At 32.3% G+C, this 12,444-nt stretch overlaps 2 long non-coding RNA genes across 3 annotated transcripts; both read left to right on the top strand.

Moving 5' to 3' along the window:
* LOC110267136 lies at positions 4,174 to 6,001 on the top strand. Of its 2 annotated transcripts, XR_002354486.1 has the most exons (4): positions 4,174 to 4,243; positions 4,922 to 5,009; positions 5,371 to 5,478; positions 5,906 to 6,001. It is a non-coding gene; the product is annotated as an uncharacterized LOC110267136 (long non-coding RNA). The 2 variants fall into 2 exon arrangements; XR_002354485.1 differs by having other exon boundaries at positions 4,922 to 5,478.
* LOC110266557 lies at positions 11,054 to 11,538 on the top strand. Its single transcript, XR_002353970.1, has 3 exons — positions 11,054 to 11,206; positions 11,324 to 11,332; positions 11,419 to 11,538. It is a non-coding gene; the product is annotated as an uncharacterized LOC110266557 (long non-coding RNA).

The following is a 12,444-nucleotide window of genomic DNA, read 5'->3' as shown; positions in this document are numbered from 1 at the left end:
TCTTATTTCTGGTGATTATTTTTAGTATTTGTGTAAATTTTATAATAATTTATTATTTATATTTTTGACCTGTTGATTAGGGAATAATGGAACCATTGGACCGCACCAAGTAATTCAGACAATTTCTCGTTTTTTATTTTATGATTCAGTCTGAGCTTGAGGCAGTTTCGATATTAGTTTTGATGTTTGTATTTTTTTCTATTTGAGAAATAGGAGAAGAGAACATTTGTTGATTAGGAATAGAGAAGTTAATACTAATCTCTTAAAACGAGATGTGTTAAACCACATAATAGGAGGAGGCAATAGAAATTGTATTTGGGAATTAAGGATTAGTGTAGACGCATTAGGAAGATTATGTGAGTTACTTAAAAGTTCAGGGTGGATTAAGTGATGAATGTCGTATAAGTATACTTGAGCAAGTGATTACATTTTTGATAATATTAGCTCATCATAAAAAGAATCGCACACTTCAAGTTAGATTTTATAGGTCATGAGAAACAATAAGTAGGTATTTCAGTAAGGTGTTGTACTCGGTTATACGTGTTCAAAGCTTATTATTTGCAAAGGCTGTTCCTGTTCCAGATGACTGCATAGATCCCCAATGGAAATGGTTTAAGGTAAATCTAGTGAATAAATGTGGAGTGGTTTTGTCTTATGTATAATTTTGTAGAGTTAGTGTTGACACTTAAATTTCTTTGGTTTAGGGTTGTCTAGGAGCATTAGGTGGAACATATATAGATGAGACTGTTTCTGAAAAAGATAAATTAAGATACCGAACAAGAAAAGGTAAAATATCAACCAACGTTCTAGGCGTATGTAATCGAGATATGAATTTTGTGTATGTACTTAGTGGATGAAAAGGATCCGCATCGGATTCAAGAGTCCTTAGAGATGCTATTTCACGTCCTAATAACCTCAAGATACCAATTGGTATGTAATAGTTAATTTTTAGGTAACAAAAATAGTTTAAAATGTTAGTTCATACAAATTTTTTAATCCTCATAACGTATCTCTTTTAATTTATAGAGAATTATTATTTAGTGGATGCTAGTTATACTAATTGCAAGGTATTTCTAGCACCATATAGACAAACTTGATATTATGTACAAGAATGGGCCCATGGAAAAAATGCACCTAGAAACTTTCTAGAATATTTTAACAAGAAGCACTCTTCAACTACGAACATTATTGAGCATTGTTTTGGTTTACTTAAGAAGAGATGGAAAATTTTGAGGAGTCCTTGTTTCTACAAAATTAAGACACAAAATAGAATAATAATTACTTGTTGTCTACTGCAAAACTTTATTCGGCTTAATATGGACTCCGATCTTGAAGAGGACATCTTACTTGAGGATGACCACGTACTTATTGGAGAGAAGCATGATGGTAATGAAGATGGCGACGATGAGATGATTGACAGTGTAGAGGGCAACAATGAATGAACTGCTTGGTGAGACAACTTAGCACATGAAATGTACACTGAGTGGATGCATAGTTGTATAAATTAGTTGGTTTACTTGTTGTATGTGTGTTTCATTTGAATTATTTCGATAATTTGTTGTCTTGGATATTTATTGTAAGACCTAACAGTGAAATTGTAATCATTATTGATGTTGTGTTTTGACTACATATACCATTTGCTTTAAATGTATCATATTCATAAGTTTATTTATTGTATGTGGATTTTTTTGAATTAGTATGGTAATTTGTTTACAATAATGTCATAATGTGTTTAGGATGCTCACTTGAATTTTGATTGAGTTAATCTAGATAGTAGAAACAAATGGACAAACATGTCTGGATTGATGAAGAGACCGAGATATTTGTTGGTTTTATAGAGGACCTTGTCAGTGAAGGAAGAATAGCTGATGCGGGTCAGTTTAAACCTGGATCTTTTGAGAAGCTTGCTGCAAAAATGAATGATAGATTTCCATGTGGTGGCTTTCAAATAAGTCATTGTAAGAACAAGGTTAAGAGGCTAAAAGAAAAATATCAATTTGCTGCTAACATGGCAGCCTGTAGTAATTTTGGATGGGATGATGTGAAATAATGCGTAGTTATGGACAACAAAGAGATTCTAGCTGCATATATGAAGGTTAATTTTCATGTTTGATTTGATTCACTTAATTTTATTCTACTTGATAATTAGTTATATCCCTCTTTGATGATCTTTTATTTGTTTTTTAGAAACAAGGGGTAAGATTGTATACTCCAGGAAAGCATTTTCCTCTTTATCCACGTTTGGAGAAAATATTTTGTAAGGATAGGGCAAACGGAGTTGCTGCTGTATGCAACAATGATGCTGAAGAAGAAGTGCAACAGGATGGAGATGAAGAAGTGGATGCAGAAGATATGGATATGTTTAACTCAAACCATGATTTCAATGAATTCCTACTCCAACAATCGAATTCTGTGGCTTCATCTTCTAAGAAGAAACAAGGAAAAAATCCATACTCATCCAAAGAGGAAAAGGAGTTAACTGACACCCTAAAGTATGTGTTCGATCAACAGGGAAAGCGTTTGGATGCTTTTGCTCAAGCTATGGTAAAGACTCGTGAGGAAAAAAGGTTGGTGATATGCTTAGTGAGCTTGAGTTCACCGATGATGAAATTATTTCTGTTGCACTCAAGTTCTCCATAAATCCTAAATTGGAAAAAACTTTTTGGTCAGTGGGAGATAGTAAAAAAACTGGATTTGTTAGACCTATATTGCATACTTAGAGTTTATCTCTTTTCAAGAAACATAGTTGGAGGTTAGATTTATAGTACATTTGGTTTTTTAGACTTATCAATTTGGCACATGTTAATACATAATTATTATTGTCGACAGAATTTGGTATCTTAGACTTATAACAATTTGGTATTTTGTGTAGAATTAGTTTTCAATATGTGTAGAATTGTTTCTTTTGTTAATGTTAATGCAAAATTTTAGTTAAAACTATTGCATAATTTTGTTTAACATTACTGCAGATAAGTTATAATTAGTTTTGGGTTTTAATTCAATTGTGCGAAAGTTTCTTTTGTATGTTTAAATGCAGAATTTAGTTTGAAAATTAGAGCAGTATTAGTTTCAGATTTTTTTTTCCAATATGATGAAGTTTCTTTTGTTAAGCTAGTGCGAAAGTACCAATAAAAAATATACACTGGGTTCTATATTACACTCCAAATCTACATCATTCCTAATCAGTGCTGTCACAACTTTGTTGATTCTTCCTGGTATAGCTTTAAGCATGAAGCTCCACTACAACAATTTTGATCTATGGCAACATATATTCTAAACAATACTTAAAAAGTTTTGTCTAAAATAATAAAAAGCAACTCTTAATATTTGTTGCAAAAAAATAAAACTATTGCAACTTTTTTAAATCAACATGTTATAAATGTTCCTTTTTAGTTAATTAAAAAACATAACAAAAATGTTGCTTTAATAAATTAAATAGACAACATTATTGTATTCATATATTACATTTTATAAAAGTTGCTTTAAAATTTTTAATAAACATCAACTTATAAATGTTACCTAAAATAAATTAATATTTTTTCTTAAAATTATAATCTTCCCTCCAAACATTTTAACAAAAATTAATTTTTTCAACTTTAACTAAAAAAAAGAAAAACAAAACCCAATTCAATTCATCATCTTCACCTTCTACTGAAATAAAACCCAACCCTAATTTTTGAAATTACAAATACACCAAGCGTCTCTTTCATTTCTCAACTTGTGAAGTGTATGGGAAAACGATTGGGAGCTTTCTCCCTAAGGATAGCCCGCTTTGTAAGGTGAGCTCTCGTTTTCCTTGCAGACCTGTGCACGCAAATGATAGTTTCCTAAATCATCTTCATCTTCGTCTTCTTCTCTTCGAGGATGGAAATGGAGATCTTGACACGCATTTGAGCTTTGATTCTCTCTGCTCGCAGTTTGAGATTCAATCTTCTCTGTTCGCATTCAAGATTCGATCCACTTTGTTCGCGTTTGACCTTCGATCGTCTCCACTAGCAGTTCGAGCTTCGATCATTTCTGCTCACTTGTTCATCATCGCAGGTACCTATGATTCTGCCTATTCCTTTTCCTTTTTCATTTTGAATCCTAATTTTAATAATGTTGATGTTGCTATTATAGGGTTTTTGGTAATAATTTGCTATTTCGAGCTTCTCTAGGTTTTGCTTACCGTTCATCTCTTATCTCTTCCAATTTGCTAGCGTTCTTCTGTTAGGGTAAATCACCGCTGATCATTGTTCTGCAGGTACTCATGATTTTTTATCTATTTTTCTTTTCTATTTTCGTGTTTTGAATCTTAATTTTTGGTTGTATGAAACTTGTTGCTGTGTGCATTAGTGTTGAGGCAACTATACTGTCACTGTGTGCATTAGTTTTGAATCCTAATACTTATACTTGTAATACTAAATTTGTGTCAACTTTCTAAAAATTCTTGAGATCCATTTCTATGGAAGGGTCTTAAAACTTGAGAATTATGGCTTAATCAGCTGATAGCTGTTGTTTCTAGATCCTTTGGTATACCATGCTAGCTTTCTGTGTTGGGGATGTAGCTTAGATAAATATCGTGTTTACCTTTGTTTTCGGTTTTTATTTAAATAAAAAAATTTGGTTGTTTTCTCTTGTGGTTGGATGTGCTATTGTTAGAGGGGATGTGAAAATGCCTTTAGGTATGTCCAAGATAACTAATCTTGCAAGAAATGGGTTAACCTGTTGGAATTTTAGGGTAAACTTGATTCAAACTAGATGCTGGTTACTTTGTTATGCTAACAATCGGTCATAGTCTTGGGAAGATTGTTTTATAACTATTGAATACCGTGTATTGGTAAATCGCCTTTATCTCTGTCACAAGTGGGTCAGAAACATATATTCATCATTTGTCATATCTTTATAAATATTTAAAAATAAAACCCATTTTTATTTGCAGTTCCAAGTTGAATGAAGGAAGACCTCTTAGCTGCTCAGTCTTATGGAACTGATTTACTGCAATATAGAGAACAATAACTTCATCAATAGTAAGTTCAATAAACTTCACATCTTACCATGCCAAAAGATATCTCTTTATTTTCTTATGGTTGAAATTTCTAAATTAGATTCTGAAGTTTGTAAGTTGTCATTCAAGGGAATTATACACCCTTGTTTTAACCTGTGAACTAGATTGCACTCACAAAGTATTTTCAATTGTGAGTGCAGATCAATCCACAAACACAAAGGTCATATACAGTTATGAGTCATCTTCTGATTAGAATTCAAGTGAAATACACCTAATCTCTGAATTGACATTCATGAATGGCTAGTGGAAATTTCACAATTTATTCTATATGCATATTTTATTTTATCAGGTAGAAAGATTTGTGTTAACAATTTTCCTTTAAGACACAGATATTGTCTAAAACAATCAGGAGTTCAAATTTGGTATGCAAACTTTGAAGAATATCTCTGTGTTTATCCTGTCAACCAGTATCAACTTTACTTGCCTCACAGGTTAGTAGTGAACATCAAAAGCCATAAAGTAAGTTTGATTCTATTTTCAATCTTGATAATGATACTGATTCTAGAATTAAGGAAATATGTACTATATGGATAGTTGAGAAATTTTTCATGTCAGTGAGTCACTTTCTGTTATAGCTTCTTCAAATATTTCCTAGGTATTGTCCAATTTTTTTCATTCTAGATTCTAGAAGCACAAGATGAATCAAACAAATAAATATATACATATATGTCACTTGCTGTTCTTGATGCATCAATAATTCAATATGCATTAAGAATTAGTCCACAAAGAAGTCAATAAATTTTTATATACAGTCACATACAGTCATATACTTATTTTAGCGTGGGAAAAAGTGAATATACTTATTTTTCATTATTTAAATTTTTAATTATATTTTACAACTCATTTGAAATCTCTTAGATCAACTTCACTCAAGGAACCTCTACTCATTCTTTGCTGAGCTCCTAGTTCTAAGAGGTATATATGGCGTGCTTTCATCTTTCCTCTCCTTTTGGTTTTCTATATATCTTCTAGAAGCTTTGTTCTTTATCCCAATATCGATGTTCTAGCTTTGTCTTGTCAATCCTACCCTTATGGTTCATCTTTTATTGTTCAAGACTAGCATTGTAGGGCTGTTAATCATGCTTCACCCATCTAAGAATTTTTCTTTCATTTAACCTTGCTACTAATAAAGAAATTTTCTGCTCTGTTAATTCTTCGGCTTGCAATAATTACAAAATATAAAATAAGATAAGTTGTAATTAAGAAATGCAAAAGGTCATCAGAATTTATTGTGTGTTTTTTTATTTATTTTTGTTACACTAATCTCTGGTTCTTTTTCCTTGAAGGAGATTGATAAAAAAAATATTTACGGATCTTTGGTGAACACTAAGTGCAAATTGTTGTGGCATGACTGATAAACTCCATATTTAGGGTTTATCTTGTGCTTGATTTAGGGGATTTTATGACCTTTTACCCATATTTATTCAATGAAATAGCATGGTTTCATGATTGTCTCCCAATTTGTGCTTAAGTGTGAAAACATGCTTTCTAGGTCCTTAATTGTTGATTTTAACTCACATTGATTCCACTAGATGCCTTGATTTGTTTGTTAAGTGATTTCAGGTTGAAAAGGCTAGGAATAGATCAAAGGAGTGAAGAGGAAAGCATGCAAAGTAGAGAAATCATGAAAAGCCAAAGATTTAAGAAACATCATCCACGCGCACGTGCACGGTACGCGCACGCGTGGATCGCGAGAACTTCAAGGGGCGCGCATGAGCACTGTACGCGTACGCGCCGATGGATGCATGTGATTTTTTTTAATAGAAAACGTGCCCAACGATTTCTGAGAGCTGTGGGGCCCGATTTGCAACCAACTTTGGCGCTAAAATGCATATAAGGACCAAGGATTGAAGGAAAAAGGGGGATTCACTCACTTTTAATTCATTCATACACATTAGGATTAGGATTAGCTAGTTTTAGAGAGAGAAGTTCTCACTTCTCTCTAGGATTAGGATTAGGATTAGGATTAGGTTTAGTTCTTAGATCTAGATTTAATTCATGCTTTGATTTACTTTTCCTTTATAATTTCTTGTTCCTCTACTCTTCCCACTACAACATTTTTGACCTATTGCAACATGTAAGGTAAGCAACACCTAAAAAGTGTTGTTTAAATTGATCAAAAACAATGCTTAATATTTGTTGCAATTAAATATTGCTATCGCCACACTTTTTTAACTAACACTACATAAGTGTTCCCTTTGATTAGATAGACAACACGTAAAAGGTGTTGCTTCAGCAAAATACACATGCAACGCTTACCATGTACATAAATTACACTTTTTAGAATTGCTTTAAAAGTTTTAATAAGCTTCTCATTATAAGTGTTGTCTAAAATATATAAGTATTTTTTTTTTGTTAAAATTTCAATTTTTCCGCTAAATATATCAATAGAAAACCAAATGATTGAAATACAGAAACTTTTATTCATTCATCATCTTCACATTCAATTCCAAACAAAATGTTGAAACAAAATGCTACTGGTAACGCTAACCCCTAAATCAATGCAATTCGCGATTCCTTCTCTACTCGCGGAGAAGCATTCCCTCTCTGTGTTCCTCCCTAGTCGCAGTTTGTCGTGTTTGTCCCTACTGGCCTTGTTGTCCTCTCTTCGTGTTCCTCTGTACTCGCGGTTCGTCATGCTAGTCAGGTTCTTCTGTTCGTCTTGTTTTGCTCGCGTTCCTGCTCTCGCCTTGTTAGCTTGCATCAATTCAGCTAGTATATTTTTTAGTTGAGTTTTTCTTTTTCTGCTGAGCTATTTTTTTCATTCATTTCTGTTTTCAACACATTTTACCTCGTGTTCCTCTCTTTATCGAAACACAAACACAAAATCCCTAACCCCAACACACAATTCCTAAACACTATCTCGAATTCGATTATGGCAATGGAGACATTGATGTGCGTTCTTCTCTGCTCATTCATCATTGTTCGCGGTTTGCCCTAATCTGCTTGTGTTCATCGTTTTGCTCGTGCTCTTCTTTAGTTTTGAGCTTCGATCATCACTGTTCGTTGTCTTCATCTCTAAACTCTTCGATTTTACTGGCGTTTGTTCATCACCACTGGTCACTGTTCTGCAGGTACCTATGATTCTACCTCTTTCTTTTTCTTTTTCTTTTTCGCGCTTTAAATCCTAATTTTAATAATGTTGATGTTGCTATTATAGCTTTTTGGTGATATTTAATCGCCATCGCCATGCTCGATTATTAGTGCTCGCATTTCTGCTCATGCTTTGAGCTTCTCTATTTTTAGATTCTCATGTTCGATCATTACTGCTCGCCCTTCATCTCTGATTTCTTCCAATTTGCCGGCGTTCTTCTGCTAGTATTCACCATTGCCAGTCACTATTCTACAGGTATTGATGATTCTACCTCTGTTTTTCTTTTCTATTTTAGCACTTTTTTGGTTTTGATCTTAATTTTTGGTTATATGAAACTTGTGCACGTTAGTTTTGAGGTAGCTACAAATTAAAAGTAATTGGTTCTACTCTCACTGTGTTTATTTGGATTGAAATCTCTTTGTAGAATTTAATATTGAACGTTATTGTGTAAATTTAAGGGTTTGGTCAGATTTTGTGATTATGAAATGTGGAGTTGTGAACTTTAACTTCAGCATTTTAGTATTCTTTCTTATTTGGTAAATTGAACTTTTACTCTTGGTTGACTTGCAATGTTCCCTTAGCAATTGTTGTATGAGTTCTATTGTATAAACTTGTTTATTGGATCATAATGATATAACTGCATATTTTATAGCCTAATTCTATATGTATTTACGGTTATCATCCTGAAATTAAAGTAATTTTGGTTTAGCTAGCTAGGTCCGCTGATAAATACTTCATGATCTGAATTGATAGCTTATTTAATTATTATCCTTTTAGATACTTCATGTTCTAAGACCATATAACAAACACAAATTGGATTACAAGTCTCATAAATGTTTATTTCTCTGCCGTTGTTGTTGCCTTTTTGCCTCTTAACTACTGCTCTATGTTTGTCGCCATCTTTGCCTCTGTGCTTGTTGCTGTAGTCCTCCAGGTAGGCTGTCGTTCCTCAATTTGTTAATTTATGTCCTGAGTTTGTCGCCAGTCCTTGTTTTAGTGTCTTTTGTCTCATATAAGATAATTAAAGTGTTCATACTATTAATTTATGCCCTGAGTTTGTCTCTATCCCCTGTGCTTGGTGTTTGGCTTTTGTTTTTATCTTGAAGGAGATTGATAAAAAAAAAATTTTATGGATCTTTGGTGAACACTAAGTGCAAATTGTGTGTATATAGCAAATTGTTACGTCATAACCTCGTAAGATATTTCTATGGGTTGATTCTTCCTGATATTCTTTCTCACTCATTATGCATTTAGATGTGATTATATCCACATTTGACTATGGTAGTGGCTCTATTAGTGCCTATGCAATTACGTTCACTTTTTTTTTCTGCTTCTCTCTTTTTGAAAATTTTGTAGGTTTGCTTTCATAGCTATAATATTTGCAAATTCATCTCAAGAGCCATTTATAGGCATTTCCCTTTATTCTTGCTTTCACTCATTCCAAATATCATGGACTTCTTTTCTTTTACCAACATATTTTCTTTGTTTTTCTGGTCATTGCAGAAATATAGACTTGGGAAAAGCCAACCACAACTTGAAATCTGTTTTGGCAACAACAAACATGAAGGTAACTTGGTTATGGCTTCTCAATTATTATAAATAGATTCTGATTCTAATAATGACACATAAATCATGTGTCTTCTCATTACAAGATCCATATTCAGATTCAGATGTTAGTAAAGAGAATGCAGGGTAATGTGTTCTTCTTCTCTCAGATCTTGAACATTAAAACACGTCATTAATTAATAGGTAGCATACATACCCCACCAATGAAAACTGTTTAGAGGAAAAAGAAATGGCTCTTTCCTAGAAAATGTGTAGCATTTGTACTATGATTTATAGCCTTATAGGCCAATGGATTTTGGTCAAGAAAGAAAGAAAGAATATGAGTAAGGACTAAATTAATGGTTTAAGTACGTGGTTATTGTTCAACTAGAAAGAAAGAAGAACCTGATTTTGATTCAATGAATTTGTAGAAGAGAAAAAATGGAGGATTCAGGAGTATGTGGAGAAGGGAAAAGAAAAGTGAAACCCAGGTGGTATATAAATGAGGGTGGTGATGAGGGCGGACAAGAAATTAAAGGGCTTATTAATTAAGAATAGTAGTTTCTTTGTGTTTTGTTAATTTATGATTGCTCTGTTTTTGCAGCACCTCTAAGCATTGTGGTCAGTGATTAATTATCATTTAATTTCATTAATTTCTTAATATCATACTTGTTATTAGCTTTGTGATTAGTTATTATTGTACGTGATGCAGGCACATGTTATAAGAACAAAGAGTGTTCAATTTATGCCATTCAATTTGTCATTTTTCCTCACATTAAGTGCGGTTATGTGGTTTGCATATGGTTTATTTTTCAGTGATATATGTATTGCCATAAGTACACCAACTTTATCAGTTTGAATATAAAGTTAAAGAATTTGAAAGCGACTTGACTTATTAATTGAGTAATTAATTGTCAGCTACCAAATGTGTTGGATTTTGCACTTGGGGTACTTCAGATGCTGCTATATGTCATATACAGAAATGCTGCTATATACCATATAAAAAAGCTTACTATTTGGGACACAGGTAATTGATTTTCTAGTTATTTGATGAAATTTTTTTGTGCAAATGTTAAAAAAAGTAGTTAATTAAGAATCTTCATTGTTCTTAATATTAAGTGCTTTCTTTTATTGTTATTTTGGCCACTGATGCATCCTAGTGCTCCACTTTATATTGTGTGCAGCAGTTTCAAACAAATAATAATCTGCAAGCACTCACATTGTCCATGGGAAGTGGTAGTAATAAGGATTCATCAACAACCAGCTGTGACAATAACAGCATTATTGAAGCCCCACCTTCTAATGGAAGAACTCTAGATACCTTTGGCCAGAGAACTTCAATATACCATGGCGTAACAAGGTTTCAATTTCATTATTGTGTTTACTTTGGAAATTCCTACCTTGTATATTCCAATATATTAATTGATGAAAGAAATAAATAAATAGACATAGATGGACTGGAAGATATGAAGCTCATCTTTGGGATAATAGCTGTAGAAGGGAAGGACAATCAAGAAAAGGTCGCCAAGGTGTGTGTCTACTATTTTATTTTATTTTATTTTTACATTCAATCAAGGTTTTTATGACTTTTCTCTTGTGATTTTCATGAATGCAATGCAACTTCTCTCTTCCTCCAGTGTATTTGGGTAAGAGTCTCTCTTTGATTCCTTCTTGTTATTATGTGTTTAGGGAGACTCTAGTTTATTTAATTTGTATGCATATATATATGTAGGTGGATATGATAAAGAAGATAAAGCAGCTAGGGCTTATGATTTGGCTGCATTAAAGTATTGGGGGACATCCACTACTACCAATTTTCCTGTAATTTACTCTATGTATCTTGATGCTTCACTTCAATCAATTAATTTTATATATAATTCTGTATCTATCACTGTTTTTACAGATCATGTATTTAAAATACTAATTGAATTTTTAATATATATTTTAATTAGAATTTTATTATTAGTTATTTTGTCTCTTTTATAATTTTTTTTATTGTGCATAAATTTATTTATTAATTAAAATAATTACACATGTATGAACAAAAAAATTTATTGTATATTTTATTTTTTTGTATTTTTATTACAAAAGTAATTTTTATTTTTACCAAAAAGGCAACCCTTCTATTAGTTGCATATTTTGTATATTAGACAACACTTGTATAGTTGCATATCCAAAAGAAAAAACAACACTTGTATGGTTGCATATCCAAAAGAAAAGGCAACACTTGTATAGGTTGCATATCCAAAAGAAAAGGCAACACTTGTATAAGTTGTATATCCAAAAAAAAAAGGCAATACTTTAAAAAGTTGTATATTCAAAACTACAAGGCAACGTTTTAAAGTATTACAAATTCAAACTTATAAGCAACATATAAAAAGGTTGTATTTTATTACAAATAGGTAACATTTTTTAGTAGTGGTCAAAATATGAGAAAAGACAACATTGCAAAAGTGTTGTCTCAAACACACATTTGAAGTGTTGTTGTTTTTCAACTAAAGGCAACACTTACCAAGTGTTGCTCTCAAAAGCGTTGCTTTTGAAACAAAAAAGTGTTGCCTTGATCTAAGGCAACGGCTGCATATGCAACGCTGCCCAAAAACGTTGCCTTAGGTCTAAAAGTGTTGCCATAAATCAAAAGCAACATTTTGTCAGCTTTTAGGCAACACTTTTTAAATGTTGCCTCAGCCTGAAAATGTTGTAGTGTCCTCTCTTTAATTTTGTATTTCATTCTTGTAATTGCTTACTTTGTTGTTGA

This window comes from Arachis ipaensis, chromosome B09 (genome assembly GCF_000816755.2).
Source record: "Arachis ipaensis cultivar K30076 chromosome B09, Araip1.1, whole genome shotgun sequence".
In the NCBI taxonomy this organism is placed as follows: domain Eukaryota; kingdom Viridiplantae; phylum Streptophyta; class Magnoliopsida; order Fabales; family Fabaceae; genus Arachis; species Arachis ipaensis.
This window is presented reverse-complemented; position numbering and strand designations above follow the sequence as displayed.